At 43.7% G+C, this 16193-nt stretch overlaps 1 long non-coding RNA gene across 3 annotated transcripts; it reads left to right on the top strand.

Moving 5' to 3' along the window:
- The first annotated feature begins 7894 nt into the window (after positions 1–7894).
- LOC134445591 (uncharacterized) lies at positions 7895–12517 on the top strand. Of its 3 annotated transcripts, none has more exons than XR_010034303.1 (5): positions 7895–8947; positions 9590–10220; positions 10451–10543; positions 11134–11302; positions 11527–12517. It is a non-coding gene; the product is annotated as an uncharacterized LOC134445591 (long non-coding RNA). The 3 variants fall into 3 exon arrangements; XR_010034302.1 differs by having other exon boundaries at positions 7896–9306; positions 10447–10543; XR_010034301.1 differs by having other exon boundaries at positions 7897–8947; positions 10447–10543.
- The last annotated feature ends 3676 nt before the right edge of the window (positions 12518–16193 follow it).

Below are 16193 nucleotides of genomic sequence, written 5' to 3'. Positions count from 1 at the left end.
ATTAACCAAACGTATTCGCTTTGGTCTTTTCATTCATAATGCAAACTTGTGCTGTGATGATTACTAAAAGAATTGGTCTCATCTCTGTCCCAAAATAGGAGGGGTGTTGGAGGGCATTAGTCAGTATTCCTTAGGACTGCAAGAAGGGGGGCGATATCTTGTTGAGCTTCTAGGACTAGATCAGTGATTCTTCACTTGGGGTGCAGGGCGGGCATCCCCTGGGGTTGCACCAGAGATTTCAGGGGGTTCGTGGAATTTTGTTTGAGTTGAGGGTGTGACCAAAATTCTGCAAGCAAACACTATAATCAGGCCCTCATGCAAAGTAATGAATCACACAAAATAATAAATCATTTGTACATTTTTAGAGCGTATTCAAGTATTGGTTGGGGGGGGGGGTGCGCAGCTTGTCTTGAGCGCAGTTAAGGGGGTGCTTCAAGAATAAAAGGTTAAGAACCACTGGACTAGATAGTACAATCAGAGAGAGTAGAGAGAGAGAGAGGTTCCATTGGCCCATTGTTTCCGGGTTCTATTATTGGGGGGGAAATCCCCCTTTAGGCAGACCTAGGCAGACCTGAGGACTGTTCTATTCAATGCTAGGAGCATTATGACACGCACCTTTAGGCAGACCGGAACCTGGTCATGTTAGGTGCCCATAGAAACCTATTATGTTGGCATATCTCTATACTTAAAGAATCTCTGGTACAACCCCTTAACCCAGTGTTTCTCAAAGTGGGGGCCGGGGACCGGAGGGGCCACGTTAGACTGGCAGGAACAATATAGCAAAATAAAATGAATAACTTCATAAATTGAACAACTTCAGTAAACCAAAATAAAGCTAAACAATCCCAGTGGAATAAAAAAAAAAATCATGTTTATGTTATATGCTTTCTGTAGGATTTGAATGGCTTTGGGAATGCAACAACTTCATCGAGATGTGAAACGGAACAAATAGTGTGGCACAGCCCATGTTAGGGGGGCCTTGGCTGGAATCTGCCGCCGGTATATGAGGGGCCTTGTCATGGCAAATTTTGGGAACCAGCATTGGTGAGCGGTTAGGGCTTCAGAGTTAAACGCTTCACTGGGGTCTTCAGGTGGGCACCCTCCTTCATTGGTGTTTTGTTGAAGGCACACAACACCTCTTAAAGGGACACTGTGCAGGAATTCATGTATGAAAAGTGCAATTTTTCCAGTCATAAATTAATACTTAGAATTTGATACTGGTGGTAAGTATTCATCAAAAGGTAACATTAGTGAATGGCCAGCATGAATTCTGGAAATAAACAACTAAAAATCTCCCACAGTGTCCCTTTAAGGGCTCAACGACATCGTCTGGCATCCCAGATATGGTGGTATGCTGACATTACCTTGGATACCGTTGCTCTTGATACATCACAAAGGGTGCATCCCAATATGTGACCTTGCCTCCTCCACTTGTGCTTGTCTCCTCGTCCCGCCTCCTGTCCGCTCCTCCGTGGAGAAAACGATAAAGTTTCCCAGCTGTCAGCCTCGCCACAACAACTTTTGAGGGACTGTTTTTCATTCACCATCCCAATTGCAAATGAGAAAAAGACTTTACAATTGAGCTTTTGCAAGATATTGAAATATAATGCTGTTGTCAGTGATTTCATCATGACGAGAAGCAAGTGGAGGAGGCAAGTGGAGGAGGCAAGTGGAGGAGGCAAGGTCACATATTCTGATATGTCACCCATAATGTTGTGTGGCGTGCATTGCAATATATATATTTTTTTGCAAAACTGTGCTCTTAAACTGTTAATTTTACATTCACACTCTGCTCTTACTGGTGCAATGTGCAATTGATGAGGATTGGCCAACAGGCTGGTCTACTTTGGCCATGAAAATCACAAAGACTTGCTATCTCCGTTACACGCACACCAAGAAATTATCTTTTTTGAACTCTGATATGTCACCCATAATGTGTGAATTGCAAAATTTTGAGCAAAACTCTGCTCTTACCCTGCTAATTGAACATTCACACCTCACCTTACTGGTGGTGCAAAGTGCAATTAATGAAGATTGGCCAACAGACTGGGTCCACTTGAGCCATGAAACTGCCCACACTAAAATGACAGCTGTTTCCATTATTTTGTCCAACCCCTGGTAGCTGTCAGCATCTGTCAACTAGACTGTTTTGGGTAACACTTTACTTGACGCCGGCGTCATATGCATGACATTACAGTGTCATAACATTGTCATGGCACGGCTATGCACATGTCATAAACATTATGTCCATGTCATAAACATTTTATCACTGTTGGCCTTAAGTGACATTCGGTTATGGCAAAGTTGTCTTGAGCCAAACTTGTGCCATTAAATCCTAAAATGTCAATACAATTCCCAGCTGATAGACCATTTCTTTTGGCTAAACCGAGTACCTAAGTCTGATAGGCTGCTTCACAGGTGATGGCAAGGAGAGGGTTAATGCCCACTGGCTCCACATAATATGCTGTTATCATTTCCTCAGGTACTGTAAGCATCCCCAATGCAGAATAGGAACACCAGACTACTATGGCCAACTCTTCACTTTAATAAACTTATTATTATGATTATTATTATTATTATTATTATTATTATTATTTACTTATTTATTTTACGCTTCTAATTGTGTCTGACGGTGTAATGGCCCATTTTGTTTTTAAAGTTGAATATGGGGAGGTTCATCCGAAATATTGCTGCACAGCCAAGACCTTCGTAATATATAACTCTATACATTTTTCTTTCAAAATTAAAAACTGTTTTATCCACATTCTCAAGAATCATTGACAGCTAAGTAGTTTGTTAATAGATGCAAATCATGCAACAGATTATCCACTGGAATGAGCAATTGTGTATGTGTAATTCTGTAATTGAATGCACGTTGCTATGTCTTACTGAACATGGACACTAGATGGCAGCAGTACTCAAGTACGCCAGTAGCCTGCCCCCTCCCCCCCCATCCCCCATCCAGGATGTTTTGAGCGCCAGTTCTCCTAGAATCTCCTAGAAAAGTGCGCAACCGGTGAAAACGAAACTAATATTGCATTTCCCCTGAGGAGCTGCTGTTGTACTGGGGTGGTGTGAAAAAACGCTGCTAATAGCCTAGGCCTACTTGAGAAAATGGCTGAAGAGATGGCAAGTAACGAGGATATTTCCAGGTGTTCTATTTGTTTAGACTTTCTGAAGCATCCAGTGAGTCTTAACTGTGGACACAATTACTGTCTGAGTTGTATTGAGGCCTTCTGGAATGAGGAAGATGTGAAGGGCATTTACAGCTGTCCCCAGTGCAGAGAGACTTTCACTCCGAGACCCGTTTTAAAGAAGAATACCGTTTTAGCAGAGCTCGTGGATCAAATGAGGAACCCAGTTGAGGGAGAAGGCGCTGCAGGAGCTGAGGAAGGCTGTGGACACTCTCAAGGTGAGAACTGACCAGAGGAGTAGACAATCTGCAGCAGGTTTATGGTTATGCAGTGAGATACAAATAAGGCTACTTGTGTCACAGCTCATCATAACTATTTATATGACAGAGTAACTAACAGTCACAACCAGTCTGACATTGCCCTCATGGATAGGGTGACCACCTGCTAATAAGTCCAAGGGGGGACAAGGGCTATGCTTCTGAGGGACAACGTGGGACAGACCCCGGCGTGCATGCGCACTCACGTGCCACCAACATTTCTTGCTTTTTTTTTTTTTTTTTTAAAGATTATTATTATTATCATTATTATTATTATTATTATTATTATTATTATTATTATTATTATTATTTTTATTATTATTATGATTATTATTATTGTTGTTGTTGTTGTTGTTGTTGTTGTTGTTGTGTTATTATTATTATTTTCTTTTTTTTTCATATTGATGTATCCCTGTATCCCTGAAACCCCCATCCATGTCTTGTGGCCTATATATATAGGCCTATACCACACGGCATGGATAAGTAACAGGGGGGCCTATTAACCTAAACATTGTGTACATGCCCATTATGATATGCCACCAATGTGTATTTTTTAATATAATTTTTTCAGTAGGTTAGTGGTGCGCACATCCAAGAAGCAGGTGCATGACAAAAGGCCAAAGTATTGTAGAAATAAGAAGAATGTCCGCACACTGCTCCCGTGTTGCTTTTTTTATTTTTCTCAAGTGAGCGCTTTCGAGCTTTCTGAAGTCTGATGAAGAGCGAAAGCTCGAAAGCGCTCACTTGAGTAGTCTGATGAAGAGCGAAAGCTCGAAAGCGCTCACTTGAGAAAAATTTAAAAAGCAACACGGGAGCAGTGTGCGGACATTCTTCTTATTCCTTAATATTATTTTTTTAAATATAATTTTAAGTGGGTATACTGAAATCCCTGACATTTTGAAGTGGGTATACTGCGTATACCTGCGTTCTATGTAGACTACACCACTGGTCAAAGTAGAGTTTAGTAGGAGCAAGTTGAAGCAGTCTGGTTGGTAGCTTCAGATCCCTGCTCTCTTGTGCCAAACAATTCACAATCTTCCCTCCGTCAGCAGTGTAAAGTGGAGAGTCACAGGGAAACACCGGTGCCCTGCCTGAGTGTAGGCTAGCTGCAAGTCTACTTCGCTCGCTGGTGCCCTGCCTGACTGGAGGCTAGCTGCAAGTCTACTGCCCTCGCTGGTGCCCTGCCTGAGTGGAGGCTAGCTGCAAGTCTACTGCCCTCGCTGGTGCCCTGCCTGAGTGGAGGCTAGCTGCAAGTCTACTGCCCTCGTAGAGGCTCGCGTGGAGGGGAAAATACTAGGGATGCACCGATACCGATACTGGCTCGGCACCCGATACTGCTCATTATACTCGTACTCATACTCATACTCGTACTCGTCAAGCACTTGCCGATACCAGGAACGATACTGCTATTACACAAAACAATGCAAAATCTTGTCACGTTCTGTGGACTTGAAAGCAGCATGGGAAAAAAGTGCCACCTCATACAATTACTAACATTTAAATCTACATGGAAATGGACAATAAAAATATCACAGGTGGAAAAAAACAAGGCCATGCATTTATTTTCATTGTATTTTGGTGGTAAAAGGCATCGGATCACTACTCTGTATCGGCAAGTACACACATTAATGTACCCGTACTTGAATCGGTTTTCAAAAAAGTGGTATCGGTGCATCCCTAGAAAATATTGTGAATAGTGTCCCTTTTGACAGCATAGACAACTCACTAAAAATCGTTTCATTCCTCATCGTTTCATCGTTTCATTCCTCGATTTTATGAAATGTGATATCGTTTGAAACCAAAATCCATATTGCGATCAATATTGCACTGCCCTAATTGAATGTGGAGCATATTGTGGTGTTCATGCACTTACTTAATGTAATGTTTTCTGTCTCAGTGTCAGATGGCAAGGCTCGTACTGCTGAACCAGTGACCAGAGAGGACTTCTTACAGTGTGAGTTGGACACACACATGCACACGCGTACACACACACACACACACACACACACACACACACACACACACACACACACGCACACACACACACACACATTCCTCCCATTTCACTTACTCCAAAACACTTTCCCCTGTTCAGACACACATGTAGCAAACATACACACGCACACACACACACACAACTGTAAACCCTGTTTGTGTCCTGCCTTCTCCTCCATCAGATTGCTGTCACTTCACTCTGGATCCAAACACAGCAAACACATGCCTCCATATGTCTGAGGGGAACAGGAGGGTGGAGTGGAGATATGGGACCCAGTCATATCCTGATCATCCAGACAGATTTGATTATTGGCCTGGGATACTGTGTAGAGAGGGTGTGTCTGCACGCTGCTACTGGGAGGTTGAGAGGAGTCAACATGTTGGTATAGCAGTGTCATATAAAAGCATCAGCAGGAAAGGAGGGGGTTATGAGTGTTGGTTTGGAGCTAATGATCAGTCCTGGAGTCTGGAACTCAGCAAATCCAGAGCCGCCTTCCATTACAACGGCAACGCTGAAGAGATTAAACTCCCTCTAGTGACCAGCTCCAGAATAGGAGTGTATGTTGGTCACAGGGCAGGGACTCTGGCCTTCTACAGCATCTGGGGAGACACAATGATCCTCCTGCACAGAGTCCACAAAAAATTCGCACACACACTCTACCCTGGGTTTTATGTAGGGGGATCAGTGAAGCTGTTGTGAGGCCCCTGCTCCTGTTGGTCACACACGAGCCCAGTCTCGCGAAAAAAAAATCAACTGTAAGCTTGTGGTTCCGTCACGATATAGCCTTGTTTTTCGTGGTTGGGCAACGCGCGCTGTCGTCGAGAGTAGTTCTAGGTGAGAGAGGGCGAGAGAGAGAGAGAGAGAGAGAGAGAGAGAGAGAGAGAGAGAGAGAGAGAGAGAGAGAGAGAGAGAGAGAAAGAGAGAGAGAGAAAGAGAGAGAGAGAGAGAGAGAGCACCCGAGCAGCGTGCATTCCGGGAGGGGAGCGCTGTCGTTGTGTCAGCTTCATGCCATCTCTCCCTTCCTCCAACATTGTCCCTAACCCTAAACCTATCCTTAACCCTAACCCTAACATTAATCCTAAACCTAACCCTAAATCACTTGTTTGAAATGTTTGATATCCCGTTTCCAGTTACCCTTCACTCACGCTTGATTGTTGACGTCCGTCCCCATTATTCTTCCCCCCAGAACCAAACTACCCCAATTGTCAATTCCCCCTTTAGTCACCCAACCACGACAAACGAGGCTATATATCGTGACAGCAGCACAAAGCTTTTAGTTGATTTGTTCTGTTTTTTTGTAAGGATTTCACGAATGGCACGAGAGCTGCACACACAAACACACACACACACCACACACACACACACACACACACACACACACACACACACACACACACACACACTGGAGCAGTGAAGCTGTTGTGAGGCCCCTACAGGGCTAATCCTGTTGGTCATTCACCCCCACCCCCACCCCCCACACACATTCTCTCTCTCTCTCTCTCTCTCTCTCTCTCTCTCTCTCTCTCTCTCTTTCTCTCTCTCTCTCTCTCTCTCTCTCTCTCTCTCTCTCTCTCTCTCTCTCTCTCTCTCTCTCTCTCACACACACACACACACACACACACACACACACACACACACACACTCAAACAAACAGCAACTCTCCTCCCTCCCTTTACACCCCCCCCCCAACTAGGGCTGCGTACCGAATTTCGGTCCGGTCCTGGCACCGACCGAAAAGCCACATAGTATCGAATATCAAAACAAAACAAAAAAAACGGTGCCTTATTTCGATACCTTTTGTGCGTTTCAACAGTCCCTGTGTCAATAGTAAATCTGTGAACCAATAGCCATGTAGTCAGGTGAAATTGTCATTTGTGATTGGCTTCGAAGGACCTGGGTGGGCGGGACGAGCACGAGACATTTGATTCATTCAAAAAGTACTAGCGTTTGTTTACTCAGTTGGTGAGGATATGTTGTAGGCTAACTTAGTTGTAGCTAGTTGCAGTTAGTTGTAGTTGCAGTTGTAGCTAGTTGCAGCCCTGATAGACTTGCTGAGATCTAACGTGTGGTTAAACTTTGCTCGTGTGACTGGACGCAAATAGAGCCAGATGCTCCATTTGTGACAAAGCTGTCCCTGCGAAAGACGGCAAGACGACTTGGCGAAACATTAACGCACCAAATCAAGGCTAAGAGCCGAAAGCTGCGCTGAAATTTACAAGCCATGGACGAATGGACATTAAAAATATTATTGTTTGAAATGAATTCGTATTTGTTAGTAAGTGTTTCTTGAACTCTATAGAAGATAAGGCCTATAAGCGCTGCTGCCCTGTTTGTCTCTTCAGGCAGTGCCTGGCGCGGGCGCGGCTCAATCAGCAGAGTTCTGTTCAGTTGACGTTGAGGCTGTGTTGTGCTGAGGTATTAATTTTGAAACATGTTCAACAACCATTTTGTCCAACGAAGACGTGTGTGTTTGTGCAGTCATGATAATAGTGGTAGAACTACCGTCGCGCCAATCTTCCTCTGATGCTGTCGTTTTAAACCTCCTTGAGTGTGCACTCTCCTCTCCACTTGCGCACGGCTACTGTAGTTTTGATAAGAATCAATGTGTGGGCGATCGCTAAGGGGTTTAATAAAGTGCGGAGATTTGAAACTTGTTCCCGCGGAGGGCAACGCTAAAAGACCCACTCGACATCCCTTCCATGTGATGCGTTAAGACAGCGTTAAGATAGCGTCTCCCAGACATCCCAAGTTCCAAAAACTTATTACAGGGAGCTGCCAGAAATATTCTAGTAAGGGGAGATAGGACAGGTACATTGAAATTAACGGTGAAGATTCGTAACGCAAATATGGCGTCTACCCGCACATCTCCCGCCTTTCTGGTAACAAGAGCCAATGTGCCTGCTGAGCTGCGTTGCCAGTGATCCAATCATTTGGCTGCATCGGCGCACGCGAAATTATGCACATGCTCAGTTGTGAAAAGCCGTTGCTCTCGTGCCGTTATGGAACTACTGCGCCTGCGCTCTGTCAAAAAAGCCGTGAGAAAAGTGGCTCAAAAAGCTTTATTTTGACTCATATGACACAACCAAGTAGTCTAGATCGATCAGTTTTTCACGGTCGTTTCAACCATATGGTTTTCACAACCCCTGGGTTCCCCTCCGTCCTATACTCAGTTTCCCCATTCATTTTTCCCATTGACTCTCAGATCTGGTCTACTTAATCGCGAAATAGCACCCCGGAGGCGTCACCAAGATGGCCGCCATATGTCCCCTCTCATTCTAAAATCTCTCTGGAGCTGCCTATCACAATATGGTCCAGCTGCGTCCTGTCCAGCTAATACCGCTACGCCCATTCCTCCTTACTAGACCGCCCTCACAGTAACGCCCCTTTGGCTGTTCACGTTTCTCAAGTCAGTGACATGCTGCCGAATGACAACACAAGCGCCGCACAGGACTTTTTAAAACGACTGAATGGATTTCGCTGCAGCGATCACTCAACTGTCGGTAAGATTTCAATATAAATGCATGAATATACATAACGGTTACTTTACGAGTTGACTTTCAGTCGGAGGGCGAACATTTACCTCGGCCCACCAACTAGCGGTTTTGGCTAATGTTATTTAGCTTCAAGGCAAGCTAACAGGCCGCCCTTCCTAAGTTTCAGATGTTGTGTGTATATTTGTCATAATGACTTGATGTAGTAGTGCTAAAAATAAACCTTTATATGTTCTCTTAGTGAACTTCTCAAAATATATGGGCTATAATGTATAATGTACTTGGGATGGGTTTATCGTTACCCATTGTTTCTGATGGGGCGTTAATTGGTGTGGCACCCCGGAAATCTTCCTCACTTCTGGCAAGGGGTAAGCTGTGTTATTTTTTCCTCCGTGTCACAAACTATTTAATGATGTTTCTGTACTTTAATTTCTCTGTTATTTTATTGATCTTTGATGGGAGCATATTCTGTTACGTTTGTGTTGATATTTTCGTTGCAATTTTCGCTCAAAGTATGTAAATTAGCGCTATTAATGTCCGCGATCGTTATGAAGTTAACAGGTGCTAACGAGCCTATTGTGTCGCAGGAATGCCGTTTGCTTCGCCCCCTTGCAGTGTGCCTCATTGTGTCCGCCCTGTCTGTTGTTTCAGATTGGGAAGTAAATAAATGCTACTGGATCGAGACCCCTCATCTCTCCTGCCTCTTCAATCATCCAAAGACTGTTAAATTTGTTATTTAAATGTAATGGTCGGTTCATGTCCGTTACATTGACTTGACTTGTCATTGGGTCTGATTTTAAATGTGCCATATAGTTCAATGTGGGAGCAGGTTCACACACTAAATAAGACACTAAGGTCAAGCACAATCAGATTTTTTTTTTTAAACAATTCTCAGAGCAGAGTAGAGCAGACGTTTCAGGTTACTGCCATCAGAGAGTAGTGACTTGACCTTAGTGTCTTAAGTGTGCTCCCACATTGAACTCTACTTTTTGGGTCCATGCACCTACTTATTTCTAAACATCTAAGCGCAATTATACCCCTGCCTCCTGATGTGCCATATAACCTGTATCTCTCCAATTGTGTGTGTGTGTGTGTGTGTGTGTGTGTGTGTGTGTGTGTGTGTGTGTGTGTGTGTGTGTGTGTGTGAGAGAGAGAATGTGTGCACGCAGATATAAGAAGTTGGGGTTGATGATCCACATGATGGTGATGGACCAGGACAGCTCTGGACCTCCTGACTGGCAGCTCCATCCTCAACCTCTTCCTGCCCTTCACACATGTGCAGGTAAGGCCAATTTTTAAAAACTCACTGCATTGTCTGTGGCAAACGTAGGAGAAAAGGAGTGTGTGAGTGAGTAAGTGAGAACCCGGTCATTATACATGTGACCCTTAAAGGGCGTGTGTGTCTCCTAGAACCAAGACAGTGGCAGTGTGTGTCTGTCTGTCTTTGGTTAAGGATATCTTTAAGATATTACCTTGTTGTGGTAACATAATTTTGCTATTTCTGACAGGCAGAGAGGCAGTTTTCTGAAGGATGGTTGATGTCAGTACTAACATGTTGTGATGGAGGCTTCCACCTGAGCTGAACACAGAAACTTGCACACAGTGGTGAGTAAAACACTGAATCTAAAGACAAGCTGGGCTACTTCACAGTGACTAGACCCAGAGATGACTGGAGCACTCAGCAACTTTTTTAGAGGTTTTTTATTTTGGTGCACAAAATGACTGACGTTTCGGCGCACCGGCGCACTCTGAGGAAGGCGCAGGTGCGCCGAAACGTCAGTCATTTTGTGAAAAATAAAAAACCTCTAAAAAAAGTTGCTGAGTGCTCCAGTCATCTCTGGGTCTAGTCACTGTGAAGTAGCCCAGCTTGTCTTTATACTGCTGTCCTCGACGGTGAGCACCACCAAGGCTGAAGCGCAGACATCCCCTCTTCGAAAACACTGAATCTGTTTTGTTCTGCACTAGAACTATACATATTTCAAACAGTAATTCCTTTCTGTGCTGTGTTCGTTTATTGCAATATGTATAGAGGATAACACAAAACACTGGCACTGTAGTGATCCCTGCACAGGCCAGAAGCTGTGTATCTTCAGCCTGGTGTTCTGCATTAAAATGATGGGTGTGTTTTTTTTTTATGTAGTGTATTCTATGTATCCCTCTCGTGTGTGTGTGTAGTTCTGTGTGCATGCGTGCAGATGGAAGCAGTCGTTCCTGTTCAGCATTGATATGCCGGTAATGGGTTTGATGAGCCACAGCATGGTGATGGGCAATCAGCATCAGGACCAGGGCCGCTCACAAGGAGAACCTCCTGCCCTGCCTCTTCATCCTCAACCTCCAATCTTCCTGCTCTTCACACATGTGCAGGTGAGGACAACCTCTAAAATGCACACTTGACTTGAGGCAAAGGGGGAGAGATTAGGCGTGCATGCATGCACGCGCACCAAACTTTAAGACAGTAGCAGTGTGTGTGGGGGCATGTGCACAAGCATATGCACGTGCTCATGTCATGTCCTTCTGTAGGTAGATAAGGGGTGGTTGTTTTTGTCTTAATAGTCATTCATAACATTAACATGCCTTTTTTTTGACAGGCACGGAGCCAGCTTTCAGAGGGAGGGCTGATGACACCAGCAACTTCGGATCTGAACCTGATCAACCCAGCACCAACCACTATGCCGCTCCTCCTCTGCCAACTGCACCACATGGCTCCACCATCTCAAAAAGGCACAGACACTACTCCACTTCCTGCGAAGGATGAGAGAAGAGCCGACCTCCCCACATCGGCACTCACCACCTTCTACAGGGGTGTCATTGAGAGCACCCTGGCCAGCAGCCTCTCTGTCTGGCATGGCAGCCGTCAAGAGTGGTGAGGACAGCAGAAAAGCTCATAAGATCACCCCTACCAGCCATTCCGGATCTGTACACTTCACACTGTTCCAAGAGGGCAATGAACATCATAAAGACACAACTCATCCAGCACACAGACCGCCCTCCCTACTACCATCAGGGAAGCGCTAGCCCACCATGCGGTGCTGCAAAAGCACACTGGGAAACGGCTTCTTTCCACAAGCCATCAGACTCCTCAACGCACTGAAGAAAACCACATGAATAACCAAGGACACGAGAGAATATTCCATGAACACTTCTTTCACCATGCCACTTACATTTTACTCATTGCACCTTGTATACAGCATCTTCACATCACCTGTATGAACTCCTCCTGCCATGTGTGTGTGTGTGTCCACTGTGTTTGTGTGTATTTATTGTCCATCAGTATGTTAATTGCACACTGTTTGGGTGTGAGTGTATTTATAGTATGTATCAGTCTGTATTTAATGTCAATGCCTTATTTTTAGTTATTAGTTAAATGCACATTGGAGACTGGTCAAACACAATTTCAAACTTTGTGTTAACCCTCCATAGATTTTTTTGTCAAAAAATGGAGTCTAATCTACTGTACTAGGCTATCAACAGACCACACAGTTGAGTGCTGTTTTATGCACTCTGAATATGAGGAGAGGAAGAGGTGACCGTTCACACTTCATAGTGTACAAGTAAACGGAAATAAATTTTCACATTTCATTCCTGTCTCGTTCGTTCACTTCTTTCAGCAATGTATGTGGCCTACATGCAGGGAAGCTGACAGGGGGGACAAAGGGGTCCGTTGACCTGGGCCCAGTGAGACGAGGGGTCCAGGAATGGGTCCTCATTACATTGTATGTAGTCTATGTATTGAGTGGGGGGCCCTTTCAGATGACTTTGTCCTGGGCACAGCCAAAGCTGTCAGCGGCCCTGATTAGGCCTATGTACGCACAAACACTGGTTATGATGGTAGGAAAAATGTTCTGTTTTCTGATGGCCTTTGAATTAAGACAGGCCAATCTGGAACCTCTCCTGGATAAAGAGGTAAGCTTCAATAGTGTGGTCACTCCTAAATCATAGACAGACATGGAGTATGGTAGGCCTATGGTAATGAAGAAATCGTTTTTCTCCAATAGAACAAAAATGACCTATTGCCATTTCAAATACTATTTCATATATTTTTTCATTAATATCTGCTCTTTCCAAGCTGACCACATTGCCACATAAATGTGGTGAGGTGACACGCATTACTTTAAAAAGTCGGGAATGTGTTGCTGATGTTTTACATCGTTTCAAACTTTTCTAAGTAGCCTATACCAAGTGAACAACCTCGCCAAAAAAGGGTTTTTTAATTATTATTATTTGTCCGGGTGTGTGAATATCCTGGAAAGGATGTTAAATCATAGCCTACACAGTGTTAACAGTGACCTTGATACACACAGCTAGGTAAGGTGATGTCAACGTCGTCGTGTTGAAATTAAAGCATTTTGGCGACCCGATACGTTGCTATGACACATTTGTGCATAGCGACACGAGTCCTAAACAGTAGGCTACAATGTCCAAGGTACGGGAAGACAAAGCAAAAGACATTGGGATTAGAAAACGTGTGATTTATCTCACTTTCTTACATAAATTGTTGAGAATATTATGTCAGTGGAATGTTCAGTGAAACGTTTCTCTGGAAGATAACAATTTGGACGGGATATCTTTGTAACAAACATGGAGCCTTCATCCGGAAATGGCCTTGAAAATGACATCATGCAGTATCCCTTCACGATTGGCCAATACGGCAAATGCCGGGAACGCCCATGGGCGTGCTTGCATTAAGGGTGGAACTGTTTGACTGCAGCTGGACCCTTCTCGCCTATCAACCCCGGACACCCCGACCAACACATTTGCAAATTAGTGTTACATTGTTTGTCAATGCCCTTCTGTCGTCCAGTCTGTATATAACTGCCTGTTTTTTTACCCAGGACATTTGCAGGGCGCCCTACGAAGTGCACGTAATCTATTTCAAGTACCCCACGCATGACGCACGAGTCATTATATTCCTCTTTCCCGCATTGGCAATTGAAAAAACGCGAACTTGCATAGTCTAAAATCAGGAATGCTTTATCTGACTCGCGGGCATCGGAGAGCCACTATCAAATATCAGGGAGACTTATTGGACTTTCATTGGGATGTCTGGTCTTCCCAATCTGCAGGTTATGTATGAGTCAAGCGGTCAGGTGAAGGAGAGCGTGTAGCTACGTGAATTCAAAAGCAAATAATACGCAGAAGCTTCTAGAGAGAGAGAGAGAGAGAGAGAGAGAGAGCAACCTGCACCTGGAAGTGTGTATGTGTCTAATGCTCTTTTGCTCTATGATGCTGATATTACTAAATAATTTACATGGCTGATTTGGGTTTTGGTGGAAAATTAGTAACAACGTGAATATTTGCTGCAATAGGCTATCTAGTAATAATTTGTGAAATGACAAAAGCCCTAGCCTAGGTTTGCCTAGAGATTATGACAATAGTAGGCTACATAGCAATTGAAGTAGGCTACTCATTGATTGCTGAGCTAACTGTCATCCAACTGTAGGCCTACTCCTGTCTACTTACTCAACACCTAGGCTACTTAGAAATCATCTTCTATATTTCATTTGAACTGAAGATATATATTGAGTAATCTGTAGACCTAATAACATTCTTTAAGATGACTGAAATGCACTCACCGTATGCACAATACTACTTGTGAAAATATAGAATTTGGTGATCTTATGGGTTCTTCATAAAGAGATTAACTTCAAAACAACAGGTATCGAAAAACGGTATCGAAAAGCACCGGTATCGAAACCAAAGTATCGAAATTGGCACCGTATCGAAAAAAACAAAACGATACCCAGCCCTACCCACAACACACACGCACACCACACACAACACACACACACTACTCTGTGTTGCATAAGTGCAGGGTGTAGATGTAGATATCAAATGGCTGCTGTTGTGTTAAGTTGCCGTTTCTGCTGAATGCAGTCTGGTTCTATAGTAGTTAAGTTATAGAGAGAGAGAGAGAGCGCGCGCGCGAGAGAGAGCGCAATAGAGAGACAGTTTGAGAGAGAGAGCGCGCGCGAGCGCAAGAGAGAGAGAGAGTGCAAGAGAGAGAGTGTGCGAGAGCGCAAGAGAGAGCGTGCACGAGAGACAGTTTGAGAGAGAGAGAGCAAGAGAGAGAGAGACTGAGAGAGACTGAGAGAGAGAGAGAGAGAGAGAGAATGCAAGAGAGAGAGAGAAAGCAAGAGAGAGAGAGAGATTGAGAGAGAGAGAGAGAGAGAATGCAAGAGAGAGAGAGGTGTAATGTAGTCTATACTTCTACTTCTATGTTTCTCATTTATGCATTCCACATTCCAGAGGGATGCACACACACACACACACACACACACACACACACACACACACACACACACACACACACACACACACACACACACACACACACACACACACACACACACACACACACACCTTAGTGCTGTCGACAGTGTTCATATATTATATCCAGACATACTGTATTACTATTGTATTACTATCCTTATTGTCCAGAACACAAAACTCTATAAAGACAACACTTTAATCAACGCAATACTCTTCATACAGCACTATAATCAACACAATACTCTATAAAGGCAACACTCTAATCAACACAATACTCTATAAAGGCAACACTCTAATCAACACAATACTCTATAGACAACACTCTAATCAACACAATACAGGTACTCTATAGACAACGCTCTAATCAACACAAAACTCTATAAAGACAACACTCTAATCAACACAACACTCTATAGACAACACTCTAATCAACACAATACTCTATAGGCAACACTCTAATTAACACAATACTCTATAGGCAACACCCTAATTAACACAATACTCTTTATACAACACTCTAATCAACACAAAACTCTTTATACAACACTCTAATCAACACAAAACTCTATAAAGACAACACTCTAATCAACACAATACTCTTCATACAACTCTCTCATCAACACAATACTCTATAGACAACACTCTAATCAACACAATACTCTTTATACAACACTCTTATTGACACAATACAATATAGCCAGCACTCTTATTGTGTTGTGTGGGTCACTGAGCTGTGGTGTAAAAATGTATTGATTTAGCCTTTTATTGCCAGTCCCAAAATTGAGACAAAATGCAGTAGTGAGTAAAATGGCTGTCATGTCGAAGAGAGGGTGAAAACATGTTAGTCCTTAGTTGATAGTAGGGATGTAAATAAAATCGAAATGTATCGATGTATCGGAAGTATTGGCCGGCGATTTAATCGAATCGCATCGTGGGGCATTCTTAAGAATCGAAAAGAATCGAATCGCTGGCCCCTGTGCAATGC

This window comes from Engraulis encrasicolus, chromosome 3 (genome assembly GCF_034702125.1).
Source record: "Engraulis encrasicolus isolate BLACKSEA-1 chromosome 3, IST_EnEncr_1.0, whole genome shotgun sequence".
Taxonomy (NCBI): Eukaryota; Metazoa; Chordata; class Actinopteri; order Clupeiformes; family Engraulidae; genus Engraulis; species Engraulis encrasicolus.
This window is presented reverse-complemented; position numbering and strand designations above follow the sequence as displayed.